At 42.5% G+C, this 17,545-nt stretch overlaps 1 protein-coding gene across 10 annotated transcripts in view; it reads right to left on the bottom strand.

Moving 5' to 3' along the window:
• Positions 1-17,545, bottom strand: part of AKAP13 (A-kinase anchoring protein 13) — a 320,810-nt gene that overhangs the window by 255,497 nt on the left and 47,768 nt on the right. Inside the window, exon 2 of one of the 10 annotated variants that reach the window (XM_060402005.1) lies at positions 4,952-5,042. The exons of the other annotated variants lie outside the window; for them this stretch is intronic. The gene's annotated coding sequence lies outside the window, so the exon portion shown is untranslated. The remainder of the gene's footprint in view (positions 1-4,951; positions 5,043-17,545) is intronic. 10 annotated transcript variants of the gene reach the window in all.

Here is a 17,545-nt window from a genome sequence, read left to right as displayed (position 1 = left end):
AGAGGTGCTTCTGGCCAGTGTGGGCTGCCACGCGCATGAGCGAGTGAACTCAGCTCTATCCTGTAAGAAACACGTCAAGCTGAGGGCTTAACCTGGCGGCTCAGTGGTAAAGAATTCGCCTGCCAATGCAGGAGGTGTGGGTTTGATCCCCGGGTCGGGAAGATCCCCTGGAGGAGGGCATGGCAACCCATTTCAGTATTCTTGCCTGGAGAATCCCATGGACAGAGGAGCCTGGCCAGCTATAGTCCATGGGGTCACGAAAGAGTCGGGCATGACTTAGCAACTAAACCACCACAATAAGCTATGTGAGGAGCTGTGTAGACTCCAGCAAACCAACAGCATGTGCAAATGGGTATGCATATTTAAAGTTCATATAAGTGCTGTGGTTATATGACAGTGTGTTGACTGAGTATGTGTTGCTGTGTGTTTGTGTGTGAGAGAGAGACAGACAGGAGATAAGGCCAGAAAGATATGAAGAAACAATTCTAGACTATTAAGAAATTTAGTCTTTACTCTCAAGGCAATGAGAAACCTATTAAAGTCTGTAAGCAATAAAAGAGCATGATATGTATGCCGAAGTGTAATTTCTGGCCATTATGTGAAAATAGCCTCAAAGAGGTAATAGTCTATAAGTAGGAAGTCAAGAGACAACTGCAATTGTCCTGGTAAAAACTAGTGAGTTTAAATATAATAAAAAGGATGGCAAGGAGAAAACAGATTTTGTGAAAGGCAGCCGAGCTAGAATTTAGTGATCAGAATCCTTAGTACTGAAGACTAATCAGGAGTCTAGGAAGATTTTTACCTTGACAACTGGTATGATGGTACTTTTAAGGAAAAAACAGATGAGCAGGTGGTAACTTGGGGGTAATACACAAGCTAACTAGACATGCTGGTTTTGCAATACCCTTGATTTAGACAAGTCACAGCTCTTGACAATGGAGTTCCCGAGAATCATGTGCATGCACGCTCTGCCACTTCAGTCAAGTCCAACTCTTCATGACAGAAAAATCTAGAAATAACCTATCTAAAGACAAAGATCATGGCATCCGGTCCCATCACTTCATGGCAAATAGATGGGGAAACAGTGGAAACAGTGTCAGACTTTATTTTGGGGGGCTCCAAAATCACTGCAGATGGTGACTGCAGCCATGAAATTAAAAGACGCTTACTCCCTGGAAGAAAAGTTATGATCAACCTAGATAGCATATTCAAAAGCAGAGACATTACTTTGCCAACAAAGGTCTGTCTAGTCAAGGATATGGTTTTTCCTGTGGTCATGTATGGATGTGAGAGTTGGACTGTGAAGAAGGCTGAGCGCCGAAGAATTGATGCTTTTGAACTGTGGTGTTGGAGAAGACTCTTGAGAGTCCCTTGGACTGCAAGGAGATCCAACCAGTCCATTCTGAAGGAGATCAGCCCTGGGATTTCTTTGGGAGGACTGATGATAAAGCTGAAACTCCAGTACTTTGGCCACCTCATGCGAAGAGTTGACTCATTGGAAAAGACTCTGATGCTGGGAGGAATTGGGGGCAGGAGGAGAAGGGGACGACAGAGGATGAGATGGCTGGATGGCATCACTGACTCGATGGACATGAGTCTGAGTGAACTCTGGGAGTTGGTGATGGACAGGGAGGCCTGGAGTGCTGCGATTCATGGGGTCGCAAAGAGTCAGACACGACTGAGTGACTGAACTGAACTGAACATCAGGAAAATGATTAAGGTTATTTAAACTGTATGAGGAGCTCAATCGTGTGTGAATTCCTTATAATGTAAAGTGATAAAAATCGGAATACAGAAATGCAGCTTTCTCAGACATATAGTAGGGACAGAGGGAAGAGACTCAAATGTTCAGTGATTATCCCTAGAAGGTGCGATTATGGGTAATTTTCTTCTACTTCATATTCTAACACTTCCATAATAAGTCCATATATTTTGCATATTCCAGATTTCCATAATGAGCATCACCAAAAATAAAGGGAATACTTATTTTTAAGGAATACTTAAAAGTTAGTATTTTCCTCAAAACTGCTTAAGGCAGAGGCCTCATCCATTAATGGGACCTACTTCTATTTGGCAAACATTCAAATCTCTTTTCTTGACCCTTTGGCTGAGAACAGTCAAACAGGGTGTTCATGACAATTTAGCAACGTAGATAAAAATCAAAGTCACCCTCCACCAGGGGCTGGGGTTTTGTATATGAAGACAGACATAGTAAATGGAAGAGCCTAAAATAAAGGTCAACCACCCTGTTCTCACCCCGCAGATCGGCAGTGGACAAAGCCTGAGCTGTGACCAAGCGGAGGGTGACACACAGACAGACGGACGGACGGCTGCAACAACACGGTGCTGAGACAGGGAATGTCCAGCTGCAACAACTACGGATCCAACTCCGCACACTCATTAGCACACTCACAGATTCAGCCCACTGCTTCCCAACGAAAGGGAGAGCCTCCCCTAAAACTCCTAATGGCTCCCCTTGCCATTATTCTTCAAAAAAGTCTTCAGAGGCCAAGAATGTGTTTGCTTCCATTTCACATCCTACAAAGCAACGCACCACATAGCAGTAGGCCCCCAAGAACAGTAAGAAAAATCACTTACTCTGGAGGTCAAACAGACCTAGGTTAGAACTCCAGGTATGCTTCTTACTATTTCAGGTAAGTCAGTTTCTTAAAGACTGGTAGAAACACACAAGTATCAAACAGATTATTTCAATGAGGTCTGGGGCAACTCATTTAATCTCTCTAAGCTTCCAGTCCCAAGTCAATAAAAGGTGGGGCGGCGGGGGTGGGGGTGGGGTGGGGGGGGGCGGTATACATTTCTTACAAGGCTACTGGGAGGACTGGGATTCCCTGACAGCTCAATTAGTAAAGAATCCACCGGCGATGCAGGAGACCCTGGTTCGATTCCTGGGCTGGGAAGATCCTCTGGAGAAGGGATAGGCTACCCACTCCAGTATTCCTGGCCTTCCCTTGCGGCTCAGCTGGTAAAGAATCCACCTGCAATGCGGGAGACCTGAGTTTGATCCCTGGGTTGGGAAGATCCCCTGGAGAAGGGAAAGGCTACCCACTCCAGTATTCTGGCCTGGAGAATTCCAATTCCTGGAGGATTAAGCAAGCAAATTTACATAGAATGCCTGGTGCACAGTAGGCAGTAATTTGTAGTTACTATAGTTTAAAGTATTGAGTGGACTGAGGAACATCTCCCCAAAGCTGTAACCTTCACCGGACTCTGAGGGAGAGCTCATGATTACAACAGGAGGTCATGGGCAGTGGTCTTACACGAGCCACAGACTCAGTGTAGGGAAGAAAGCTGCCAACCTGAGCAAGAAGAAAACAGAAAATGAGGGCAGAGTCTCCCACAGACTCTGAGGCAGCGCGGTCCTGATTATTTGGATTCTGATTAAGGAGGAGTGGTCAGGATTAGCTTTCATCTCTAACACCTTATTAACTGTCATCTCCAACCCAAAGCAGAAAGGCCTGTTTAACTAAAATGTTCAGTGTATATGGCCAAGTGACTGAACAATCAAACACTTCTGATTTTTTGCTTACAACAAGAAGGGTGAACTTACAACTGTTTAGAGTAGAAAGACACAAAGCCTAAGATTCTTTACTCCAAAAATGACCTGAAGGTGGGGAAAATGCCTTGGGACTACAGAAAGGCTCTTGGGGTTTTCTATGTTTGAGACAAGACAAGGATGGAAGATCTAAGACCCACTGCTCAGGGTGGTGGTGTACAAAAGGAAGTACACAAAAGAACTCCATATCTATTTTACTTCCTCCTTTTCTCCCAATCAGAATGAACTTCAGGCTTCATTATTTATAGCAAAGAAAAAAAACTAACAGCCCAAGACAGGGAGACACTGTAAGAGTGTCTGACTTAGAGCAGTTTGTCCCAGGCTAGAGAGACTTCCCAAGTTCTCAAAGACTATTCAAGAGTAAACGAGATGCAATATTCTGTAATAATCTACATGAGAAAAGAATCTGAAAAAGAGAGAATATATGTATGCGTATCATTGAATTTCTATGTGTACACCTGAAACACAACACTGTTACTCGACTATACTCCAATAAAATTTAAAAAAAAAGAATAAGAGATTGGAGATTAAACACAGACAATGGCAGTCTGCAGGAAGAAAGCAGATTCCGTAAACTGTCATCTATTGAATTTTATCTCAATGTCAGACACAGATTGTTAAAGGGATGTTTTGTAAGCCTTGGGCAAACAATAACCCAGCATATAGCCACAATTCAGACACACAAGACAGTTTGTGGCTTGGTTTCTGGGATTTTAGCATCATTTTTTCATCCTAGGGATTGATAGTGGGTCTGAACTTCAACACAACACCTGTCCAAATCTCCCATGATAATGCTGTGAATAAAATGAAATCTGGCAGCCTCAGATATAAGCATATAAATTCTCCATCTCCTGGTACATGATTTTGTCTGTATTTCGGAAGCCACGGGGTATGCTTCCAGGCTATAGCATGTTCCAGGAATTTGAGGAAACGCTTTAGGAGGGGTAGAATGTGCCCCACAGTCCACTGTTTCCATCCTAACCCTACAACAGTTTCAACAACAAAGCGAAAGGAATAACCAAATGAATGCCTACCAGGAACAAGGTTCTATCACAGCTAACTGCAACTCCTCCCTACCCCGCCTCTGTCCAATTCTGATGAACACTTTTACCGAGGGCTTGAAACAGCTCACGATAAAACGATCCAATATACTGACTACTTGAGATTCATTAAGAACACTGATATACTGACAGTTAAGACTGAAGATCCAAAAACCCTGAAAGACTAAAAGGGGGGACCAAGAAATACATGAGAGGCCAAATGTACTGAGATGGAATTTAATACAGGTCTAAATGAACCCTGCACTTCTACTTCAAAAACACCCAGAATTTGCACCAAAAGACCCAAAGGAACAGAGAGAAGAGAGAAGAAACCTACCTTGTCAACATATGTAGAAAAAGACCTGTGACTTTGGATAACCAACAATTTCTCCTTTACCAATAGTGATCCTGGCTCAATTTCTTGAAAGCTGTTAGGAGATCAAACAAGAAAAGCGAAATGAGCCTCGGAGAGCGTTCAGTGGGTTGAAATTAGGGTGGAAAGGATTGTAGAGGCCAGACCATATAAGGCCTACTGTCAACTACTTTAGTCTCTATTTTAAAAGTAAGGGTCATGATTAGATTTTTATTTTAAAAGGCTCACTTGTTTATGTAATGGGAAGACGTGAAAGAAGGCAGGAAGTGGACACAGACTCCAGCTAGAACGCTGTGCAGTAACCCAGGTAAGCAGGAACAGCCAGCACTAGCGGGAGAGTGACGGAGATGGAACGAAGGGGGCAGATGACAGATACTCGGATACTAAACACAAGGTGTGCTGATAAACGTTATATAAACAGGGAGTAAGAAAAAGGGAGGACAAGAATGATTTCTAGATTTCTGTGTCACATGACACAGACCGATAGTGATGCCAGTTATTGAGAGGAGTAAGGAGAGAATCACAGCCACACGTGGGCCGGCGAGACTTTCGATTCTATGACAGTTACACAGTGGATCCCCAGGTGCTAATTAACTGATTAATGGTATACATTGCCAGGAGCACTGTTTAAGTGACTTCTCCGTTTGAGTCAATATTGAAAAATACCAGTTGAGCAACACAAAAGAAAGTCTTCATGAAACTCCTTGAAAACTGAGCTAACATTGAGTAACTATCCCACATTTCAGGTACACCTCTCAAAAGCACATGCCAAAGTACTAAGCATGTTCCCCTCAAACACCACGAAGCTGTGAACGTGTGCCTTTCCCCAAACCTGCTTCTTTCCTGCGCCAGATGATCAAGCTATGGCGACAATAAAAAGATAAAACACTGAACACTTTTAAATCCGCGTTCTTATTTTCTACATTTCTTGCTAGGACACACTTAACTGTTGAGTCCTGTTTCTAGGAATGACATTACCAGAGCTCGATGGAAATGCTGATAATGAAGACCCCGTCCCTTTTCTCTTACAGAGAAGGACAATGAGGCCCTAAAAGGTAACGTGATCAACGGTAGAACCGGGTGGAACTCAAACCCTGACCACCCACCCAACAACCCACGTTACCAAGGCTAGTCTGCCTGACACAAAATATCACTTTTACTTACCTGGCCTCCTCTGACATTTCTAGTGACTACAGCAGCTGACTGGAGGATTGAAAGTACAAAGTTCAATGAATGGCAGCTCATCCTCAAGCCCCAAATAGCCCGTGTGGGGGCTGACAGCAGCATCCACACAGACAGACAGAGCAGAATGAGGAGGGAGGAGGGGAAAGCAACAGGCTCAAGATCTGCTACTGCTGTGCCTACACTTTCTGTATCATCTACAACCAAGAGGGACACAGAGCTGCTCCAACTTCGCCCAGAACGCAGCAAGCAAAAAGCAGACAAGATTCAAATCCACTTCTGCTCATTAGTTTTCAAGTTACTGGCAAGGGAAAAAGATCCGGAGAGAGTCATTTTTAACTGCGAGTTACTAGACTCCGAATGTACCGGGTTACCACTGGAATCATTTAGAACAGATATCAGAGTGTATGATGACGATAGCTAGTTAACTGCAACTTGAGCTTATGACATGTCAAGTTCTGGTATAAGGGCTTTAAAGTAAGAAACCATTTAATCCTTGTGATAATCATTTTTATCTCAGCTTTACAAAAGAGGCAATGGAGCAGCCGAGGTGGAAGACACTGTCAAGGTCACACAACCAGTATGTGGACAGCCCAGGCATTCTGGCTCTAGAGTTTATGCTCTTATTCATCAGGCAGGACTGACTCCATGGAGTACATTCTGAAACCCAAATATTTATGCTGTCATCTAGGTATATGATGATTAATGACATGATGGGTTTTAGGTTAAATTCTCATCAGAGCCCAGCGCTTCAGGCAGGGTTGGGCAAAAGGTGGAGGAAGAATAGGCATGTCTGCCTCGCCAGACGACCTAGGCAACTCGCTACCTCCAGGCAGCCCTCGCAGCCAACAAATATTTTCCCCACCCCGCTCCCCCAGCTGCAGCCATCACTCACATGCAGGGTGCTCCTGACATTGACTCCCCAGCTCTAACTTAAAAGCTCCACACCCTCCTAACTGCCAGCCGCCTGCCAGACATCCTATTCCCCATGAACGCTCCCTACCAACCCACCTCCCATACGCTCACTCTGTTAATGGCCTCACCTCAAGTTCTCGAATGCACCAACTCCCCTCTCCTTCACCTCCTACAGCTTCTCAACAAACTCTACTCCACCTCTGGTTGTTCAGTCTCTAAGCTGGGTCTGACTTAGCAACCCCGTGGACTGCAGCACATCAGGCGTCCCTGTCCTCCACTATCTCCCCGAGTTTGTGCAAACTCATGTCCACTGAGTTGGACATGCTGTCTCAGCATCGCCTCGTCCTCTGCTGCCCTCTTCTTCTGCCTTCAATCTTCGCCATCCTCAGGGTCTTTTCCAATGAGTTGGCTCTTTGCATCAAGTGGCCAAAGTACCAGAGCTTACACTGTCTCTGTACCTATTCCTCCTACCCAAATCCTAACCCTCTCTTTTGGACCATATAGCTTCCCTACTGTTCTCCCTGCCACTGAGCATAACCACCAGTTATCACAAGGTTCAGCTTCTCCACAATCTGATGACGATTTGTGTGGCAGTTCTCTAATGAAACCCTCCCAGGGAGTCCTTGCTTTTTTCACAGTCAGGTCAGATTCGAGAACCCAAACTGTATCAAGATCTTTAGATCCTGCTGCTGTTGCAGCTCCAGCAATTCCAGGCTGTGCACCAACCACGGTGATTCTATAACTAAGCCAAATACATAGAGGAAAAAAACATCAGGCAGCGCCATTTACAATAAGACAAATATAAATACTCTTTGGCTCTGTCCCATTAGTACCTTTATTAATTTAATTATAAACTGGCTTTTTTTCCACAGTTAGTATCTTTCATCTCAAGTCAGTCTAAGGTAAATTACAGTGCTGCAGGAGCCCAAAGGAAGACATAATTAAATGAATTTATACAGTCTATACTTCTACATAAACTATCTTCATAATATGACAAGCAGACAAGAAAACAGAATTTAAAGACATTTCAGGATACAGACTACCTTCAGTAACAAATTTCCTGCGTCAACGATCACTAAAAATTCTAAGATATATTAGTTTATACATTTCTATTCCAAAAAGAGAACACATCAATCAAATTTTCTCTAGGCTGACTCTCAGGAGTATCATTATACCCGTAACTTCCACTGTGAGTTCTAGAAATGCTGGTTTAGAGGCAGTAAAGTGCCAAGCTGTTACCACTTTCTTCGGTGTTTTGCGGACTTCAAAAACAAGGCCCACGAACTATGGTGAGTACTGATTAAAACTATCCGACATCTTTAAAACAATGTGAGTGAGTGAAGTTGCTCAGTCATGTCCGACCCTCTGCGACCCCATGGACTGTAGCCTATCAGGCTCCTCTGTCCAGAGAGTTTTCCAGGCAGGAATACTGGAGTGGGTTGCCATTTCCTCTCTCCAGGGGACCTTCCCGACCCAGGGATTGAACCCGGGTCTCCCGCATTGCATGGTAAAGCAGACACTTTACCGTCTGAGCCAATTAAAACAATGTCAATAACCTCAGAGACTCATACCAGAGAATTGTCTTGATCAGATGATAATCTCCCAGTACCTATCAGAGATCAGAAGATAAGAGATTTGGGGTTGAGAAAGCATGTAGAAGGTGAGGGAAAAGCAGGGAAGAGTTCAAGTCTCAAACCCTGCAAGAGAAGGCAAGATGTGAAACGGGAACACGATGCTGTGCAAACGCGCTCTGCCTTCAATGCCTGGTGAGTGTGCCACATGAAGACCTAACTGGGGCTTCCCTGCTGGCCCGGAGGATAGGAACCAGCCTACCAACGCAGGGACACAGATTCGATCCCTGGTCCCAAAGGGTCCCACATGCCGCGGGGCAACCGAGCCCGTGTGCCACAAGTACTGAAACCCGGGCGCCCTAGAGCCTCTGCTCTGCAACTCGAGAGCAGCCCCCGCTGGCCACAACTAGAGAATGCCTGTGCGCAGTGACAGAAACCTAGCACAGCCAAAAACAAATCAACCAAAAATGAACACATTTAGCAGTTTGTGCATGTCAAAACAACAATAATAAAAAATACGTTAAATTTTTGTTAAAAAAGGAACAGTTAACTATTCTGTGGTAACAGAATACTCCAGGGCACAGGGGCTGGGAGAGAACGTGGCCGGAAAGGAAGAGGTTCAAAAATGGAAAGCAGAAGCCCGCCCAGAACAAAATCCGATCACCAGGACGTGCTGCAGGATTCCATGCTGGCCTCTCTGAATTGCACCTAAACTGTAACACCTTTCCCTCAAAGCCTACACGGGCCGGTGTCTTCGGAAAAAGGTAGAACCAGATTCCGCGTTTCCCCTCCAACATCCTAGACAGACACTGTTGAGCCTGGCGGTATTTCACTCAACCACTGACAGCTTTTTTTCTCCCCCAGTTCTTCTGAACACGTGAAGAGCAAAAACAACCATCAGTGCAAAGTGAGGGTTTTACTCTCAACAACCTCCTATTCCCATGTGGATGAATCCTGCAACCAAGTCAGAGGTTCACTGGCACTAGAATAAGAGCCCTGCTTATTTCCTTTAGAATTTCTCTTCTGCGTCTCCAGAACCACCTTTTATCATTTTTCACTCTGATTCACTGGTCCAAATATGTTGAGAGTGGCTGGAGCCCACTGTCTTCGGTTGCTTTCTGTTTTGTTTTAATGGGTCTGATACACCAAGAAGCAGGAAGATGCCGCAGTCTTAGTTCTATATGTTCAGCTCAAACAAGACATTTGTCAGGAATAAATGTAATTCCTATGACAAGCAGATGGTTCAAGCAGAAAGCCTTAAATCACCAACAACACAGTTTAGTGATTAACAGAGTGGGTTAATATAAAGACTCTGCTTTTAACTGTCCAGAGTCCAAACATTCCACCCCCCCACCCCACCCCCAACCCTTAGCACTAATTATACCCCCAGGCCTTGGCCTGAATCACGAGAAAAAAAAAAAATATCTCCTGGCAAATGTCAATGAGGGGGAAAAATCTGATTCCTGTACAAACTTATCAACCACCTTTCTGTTTCCAGACAGGATACTATGGCAACAGCATAAGCAAAAGATTAGAGTAAGCTATGCTATCTGATAAAATGAGGGCGTCAATGGGAAGTTCTGGCTGTCAAGAAGGCCTTGACAGTTGTAAATACCTCCTAAACAAGAAGGAAGAAACACGAGACTCCAAGATTACAAATATCCGACACAGAGTACACTGGAATTGACACGTTTTACCCATTAACTCCAATGCAAATAGTATGATGATTTGAGACTTGAGGATACTGTGGAGAAAACAGGGGCTTCCCAGGTGACTCACTGGTAAAGAACCTGCCCGCCAATGCAGGAGACACAGGGGATGCAGGTACAAGCCCAGGGTCAGGAAGAGGCCCTGGAGGAGCAAATGGCAGCCCACTCCAGCATTCCTGCCTGGGAAACCCCATGGACAGAGGAGCCTGGTGGGTTACAGTCCATGGGGTCACAGAGACTCAGACACAACTGAGCACCCACACACGCAGGAAGAGACAGAGGTTCTTTTAATACGGATCCTTATGGCAATTACGCCCAACCCTATCAACAGACATGTATTAAATCTCATGGTTCCACTAACACAAAAATCTATCTAACGTACGCTAGAAAAGTCTATGTGGAGTAACTGATTCATTTTAGAGATGAAGAAATGGAGTGGCTTGCCTGGTAGTCAACATCTAGTTATTAGTTAATGCTAACTTAAATTACTGATGAAATCAACCCAATTCAAGAGATTTTCCTTGTTAAAAATCCTAGCTCTCTTCTTCATCTTTCTATTCAGTTAACAAATACCAAAGTTAGAACTAAGGCTCTTGGAGCTGCAGGGAGTGGCAGAGAGTAGAAGCCTTAATCTGAGCAGGACATAAGGAGACCCGGGAACTTCTGACAGACAACAATAAAAGGGAGGCCACATGAGCAGGACAATAAAAGAACAAAAGAACTATTTCATCTTCTGGCTTTTAAAACTCTTCCAACCATGAAAGAAAATGCAGGTTAACTATTTTAAATGAATGATGCTCACACTTTCCCCCCCGATATTCAGGTTTATCACACTCCCTGAAAGACACTGGGCAAATAATTTAACCCAAGCCTAAAAAAGCAAGGGGGAGGTAAGGAAGTTGGAGAGGGGGAATAAATTTTTCAAACTGAATTGTTTAAAATTTAATAATATTTTAAATAACACATAATGTAATTTTAATATTTTAATAAACTTTATGGGGTACAAAGCTTGGCTCACAATAGATTCTCATGAAGCATTAGCTCTTCATCTTTTCCCTTCCCAGGAGAAATGCAAGAAGACAGGCCTGAATTCATCAGGAGATCAAAATACTGTTCCCCAAAACTATGCTGTACAGGGTCCATATACCAACCACATGAAATTTAAACTAACTGGCAGTACCAAAACCAGGTTGATAGTGGTGAGGAAAGAAAGGTTTTTCTTTATACTTTGATAATTTTCAAGTTTCTGTAATAACCTGTTTCACTTACAGTTAGAAACACCTGTTTTGAAAAAGAGAAAATGTTTTCAGTAGGGTTTCATCACTCTCCTAATAAAACTAGTTTTAACAAATGTGCAAGTTAGCTTGTACTATCCCAGGCTTATCCAACCCAAACTGTGTGTTAAAATAAAATTCCATAATCACCCTCAGAGGGAGAGGATAACAGAGCAAACATCATCTTAACTAAAGCCAAGCTGCCTAAAACTCTACTGCTTACAAAGACTCTGTGGATGTCTTAATAGACAAAATCAGAATCAAGCAAACTATGGTACAAGATCTCCTCACAACAAGGCCAAGACTCAAGACAAACCGCCTCCCTCCTTCTTGCCCTAACTCGGCCAGGAAATGAAGGCTTCTGCTCTCTAGTGAGTCCCAGACTGAGAGGCAGCAACACAGCTTAAAGCAGCTATTACGAATCTTTTCAACAAATGACGCTAGGACAAGTGAATATCCACATGCCAAAAAAAAAAAAAAAAAAAAAGGAACTTAAACCCTTAGCTTGCATCACACACAAAAATGGATCACAGGCAAAAGCCAAAGAGCTGAAAATGTAAAACTTCTGGAAGAAAAGCAGGAGAAAATCTTCATGATTTTGGCTAAAGCAAAGATCTCGTAGATATGACGTCAAAGACACAGAACGCATAAAAGAATACATGACAAGCTAGACTTATTCAGAATTTAACACTTTTCCTCTCCCCAAAGACGTCAGTAAGGAAATGAAAAGACAAGCCGCAGAGAAGGAAAAAATGTCTGCAAATCAAATATATGATTTGTATCCAGAATACATAAAGAACTCTTAAAACTTAACAAAAAATTTAACGGTCAACTGGTACTTCATCAAAGAAAATAAATGGCAAATGAGTACAGGAAAAAATGCTCAACGTCAATAACCATTACCAATACACACCCACCAGATGGCTACAATGAAAACGACTAACAGAGTCCATATACCAGTCACATGAAATTTAAAGTAAATGCTGTTACTTTAAAATAACAACTGTTGGCAAAAGTGGGGGGGGGGGGGGGGGGGGGGATGAAACCCTCTAGTACTGCTTGTGGGAATGTAAAATGGTATAGCCACTTTGCAAAACAGTCTAACCCAGCAATCCACTCCTAAATATTTACATGTGTGAAAACGTAACCACATAAAGACCTGAACAGAATGTTCAAACCTGCAAATGGCATGAGCCTGAGCTCAGAGTGAAGTATGTTTTTGCAGTTCCTCCTGCTATCATACTGCTGGCTCTCATAACCACTACTGCAGTCCCTTTAGTGAAATCCACTTGCATTGTTTAAACCACTGTTTAAAAAAAATTTTTTTTTCCGATTTCCACCACACTAAGCCATTCCTAAACTTAACCCTTGGCTTCTGAATAGCCATCCTTTACTTTGCTAGAGGCTGGGCAATGAGTTCCAAGTAACCTTGCTAGAGGCTGGGCAATGAGTTCCAAGTAACCTTCTTCCAACTGCATATGAGCAGAATAAGTGAATGACTGAGAAAGCAGTTTTCCTAGGACAAATAAAAAGTGTGTGAGAACTCTGATGCACCAGCCTACTGACATCTTTGTGAGTGCGCCTGAACAACCTTAAGGTAACTGAAAACTAGTGAATTTAAGAAAAGATTCACCCATCTGATATCAGATGGGACCATTTCTACCAATGAATTTAGAAGAACTGCTCTTTTTCTTCTTACAACAACTGCTTGTTGAAGATCCTTGCACCAGTCTCCACAGTATCAAAGTCAAGTCCTCCCTGGGTAGGATCAGGAGTTTACAATATAGTCAGTTACAATAACTGAAGCATTTCAGAACGCGGGATGAAATTCCAGAAGGAGAGAAATTTAAATAAAGAGTTTAACCTATAAAACAAAAATAGGTCTAGTAAATACAGAGCTGAAGTTTAATAAGCAAGTCTGTATGTAACCTGTCAACTAGCTGCAAACCTCTGAGTTCCAGCCAAAAGCAAAGGCAACATGAGGGGACGGGCAGAGAAGTCTGGACTGGCTCTTCCGGACGCACAAACTGGTTCTCCAAAAGCAACTGCTAACCACACAAGGGATGAGCACAGAGCACCATACACATGGACAGCTCTGCTGGGTGTTCTTTTTCCTTCGTGGAGAATGTGCAAATGTTTGCTTAACTATTCAGTGATAGCGGGGTTTTACTGAACCCACTCCAGATGTGGTCTAACACAAACACTCAGGTGTTCATTACAAAGCTTAGATAACAACATTGAAGGGATGATCATGAAGTCCCCAGAACTGGGTTCAGACCAAAACGAAGGCCAAGGAGCTTATGAGCTGACCAGGCAATCACAGCATTTCTAAGAGAGGTATAACTCCACTGCCTCTTTCCACCTATAAAATAAGAATCGGCAGGAAAAATAAAAGCACCTGTTGATGACAAAGATGCAGCAAAATATCCCCTTACTCAGATGGTAGGTATGGAATATAAAGCAGTCAAAGCATTTTAGATACAACCTTATGATGTGTATAAAGAAACTTGAAGACTCTCAAAGTTCAACTTGGTAATTTTACTGTACCACAAGGAAATAATGATCAAATTGAGGAAAAACTTATTTTGGAAAAAAAAAATTTTTTTTTTTTACTAACAATTACTTAAATATGTTAACTCCAAGCATTAGAATTATGTGATCCCTTAAAATAGTCTAAACTGTATTACATGGGAACACACGATTAAATGGAAAAAGGCAGAAAACAGTTTATATAATCTGATCAACAGTATGTTTTGTTTTTTTTTTTTTTAAACCACATACAAGGAAGAAAAAGGCTAGAAGAAAACCAAAATCTTAACTATCTCCAGGTAATGGAACATTACCTAGGTGATTAACAACTCTTTCATATATTCACCAAATTCGATGAACCACTTCTCTAACTGGGAGGTGGCGGGGGAGGAGACAGTGCCACCTCCAGCACAGGACGGCAGATCTCTGAAGCATAAGCAGCAAAGTTGCTGGAAATCTTCCCAGAGTGCTCTCGGTAGTTTCCTGCTTTTTCGGAGTAATAAGACTCTGCATTATTAGTTTGCTCAAATTCATGTCCACTGAGTTGATGACGCTATCTAACCATCTCATCCTCAGTCACCCCCTTCTCCTTTTGCCTTCAGTCTTTTCCCAGCATCAGAATCTTTGGCAATGAGTTGGCTCTTCGCATTACGCAGCCAAAGCATTGGAGCTTCAGCAACAGTCCTTCCAATGAAAAGTCAGGGTTGATTTCCTTTAGGATTGACTGGTTTGATTCCTTTGCAGTCCAAGGGATTCTTAGGAGTCTTTTCCAGGACCACAGTTCAAAAGTATCAAGTCTGCAGCACTCAGCTTTCTTTACGGACCAACTCGCACATCCGTACGTGACTACTAGAAAAAACACGGCTTTGTATGGACCTTTGTCGGCAAAGTGATGCTTCTGCTTAATACACCATCTAGTTTTGTCATAGCTTTTCTTTCAAGGAGCAAGTGTCTTTTAAACTCTAGCAGACTCTTTCAAAACCTAGAACTATTTCAGAATAGTAAGCTGGGATACTACTAGTAAGCTGTACTCTATCACAAGCAAGCTGCTACTGGATGATGATTTGAGAGGGAATTTGCTAGAATTCTCCCACATTTCACAAACCACTCCTACATAAAAAAGTGCTTCAGCTACCCTCAAATTCAATCAACATTTTTTAAGACTGGCAGAGGCATGGCAAGGGGTTATGAAAATAATGGGAGGAAAAAATAATCCAAAATAAATATGCGTTCGCTTGCATTTTTTCCCCTCATTGAAGGAAAAATGCATTTTTACAACAGATAAAAAGTGGGCAGGATTTTGCAGCCAAAATAAACTATGAAGTTAGGTTAAGTTAGAAAGGAGGCTAGAATGAGTTAAGACAGCTAAAAGTAAAAGCTGTTTTCTATTGTTCTTAAGTAAAGTACACAGTCAACTGAAAAGGAAAAAAGAGAGAGAGAACTAATCTGGTATGCAACATTCAATACTCAAAAACACAGAATTCCAGAAACAGAGTTGGAAAGAGCTCCTGATCTAAACTGCCTCTTCACCAAATTCAGAATTAGTTAAAACAAAAAAAAAAAGTCTATCAATTGAACTTTTGAAATTTTCAAGTATTCAGCTATTTCAGTCATTATTTCCATCAGATGATGACGAAGAATCATAAAAATTCTAGAGCTGGAAAAATTCTTAGATATCGTCCTGCTCCAACTCATCAGCTGATCAAGATACAACCAGCAAAACTGTCACTTTTCCTGCAATCGTAAAACTGTAACACAAGTTCATCCTTTAACTGACAAAAAGCCTGAAGATGGGGGTGATGCTGCATTCTGTCACTTTCTCATCTGAAGAAGGTTACGAATATACGTACCACTCTACAGAAAAGTTAGCCAACAGCTTCCGACACTCTGCTGTCTACTTCATTCTCCGTTTCCTTCCCCCTGGACTGACCACAATATATATTATAAGCTTGCTGCTCCTTAAACAGTTTTGAACAGTCTATGTTCATAATTTCAAACATGGAAATTGAAACCAAACAAATCACCAGTTAAGTCATCTGCAAGTTGTCATGCAGTCGGAGGCCCTACAGTGAATCTGTGCACGGTTCAGAGGACTTCACTCAGAAGGAAATGGCTTCCCAGCCCACCTTTATGGCAAGACAGTTTTAATGGCTTTCTTTTGAAAACTTATGACGTGTTTAAATATTACAGAGAAGACAGAGTTTGGTTAGATAAATGCTATTTCTCAAAGTCATTTTAACATTAAAGGCATCTTTTTCATACGCCACACCCCACAATTGGCACGATTCCATCAACTCTTCCTTCTGGTCAGTAACTGTCACTTGGCATCACTCCTCCCTGCAGCCCTCCAAGCGAACACACACAGCTGTACTTCATCTTTCTCGAGTTTTAGCTATCCTACAGCCAGTCTACTAAAATAACCTGGTAATCGATTTCCTTACCGTTTACTTCACTATCATATTAACAAGAATATTTTTAAACATAAGCCACTCTAAAGTGTTTCAAAATACTTCAGAACTTGGAATTTTTATATTCCTGAAACGACTACCTAAGGCTGTAAAATAGCAGACCTTAAGGCCACAGACATGAGTCTGCTTAGCACTAAGGGACAAACTGGATCATGTGCACCTCAGAGCTTTTACGTAATTTAAATTTAGTACCACAATACTATGATCTCCTATCGGCTCACAACAGGAAGGCAATATGTGAAGCTTACTATCTGCAAAATACTCTGGGTTACCCAGAATATTTATTATCTTATTCAGTCCTCAAAATCTCTCTTTGGAGGAAGGTACTAGTAATACACTTGTTTCACAAGTAACGAAACCGAGGACTGGAAAGGTTGAATCGTTTGTCTGGGGTCACAGGACTGGCAGAGGTAAGATATAAATGTAAAACAGTTCAGCTCCCCACCTGAGTTCTTAACTGTTACAATGGCATAACCAGTGGTAGTGCAGATTTTACCGATACACCCAGTTCCTATATTTATAACAAATATGCTTCTACTAAACGAGAAGGAAATGGCAAACAGCTCCAGCATTCTTGCCTGGAATGTGCCATGGACAGAGCAGCCTGGTGGGTTGCAGTCCATGGGGTCGCAGAGCTGGATGCGACTGAGGGAGTGAGCACATACTTCTGCACAACTTTCTAATGGTGACAGTCCTGGACTGAGCGTGACCCTCGATTGACACCATCCATGTGAATGCCTGGGAAGTAATACACTTGTGGCTGGCTACTCCATCGCCCCTGGAATCACAATCCCCAGTGATCATTTAAAAAAAAAAAAAAGGCTGACTAGTCACTGACTGTAATCTCTCCCTATTAGTGTCACCAGGAGACGGCTCCTGAAGGAGCACTGATGCTTATCAATTTGAGCAG

This window comes from Ovis aries, chromosome 18 (genome assembly GCF_016772045.2).
Source record: "Ovis aries strain OAR_USU_Benz2616 breed Rambouillet chromosome 18, ARS-UI_Ramb_v3.0, whole genome shotgun sequence".
Taxonomy (NCBI): Eukaryota; Metazoa; Chordata; class Mammalia; order Artiodactyla; family Bovidae; genus Ovis; species Ovis aries.
The sequence above is the reverse complement of the archived record's forward strand: the minus strand, read 5'-3'. Positions and strand labels throughout refer to the sequence as shown.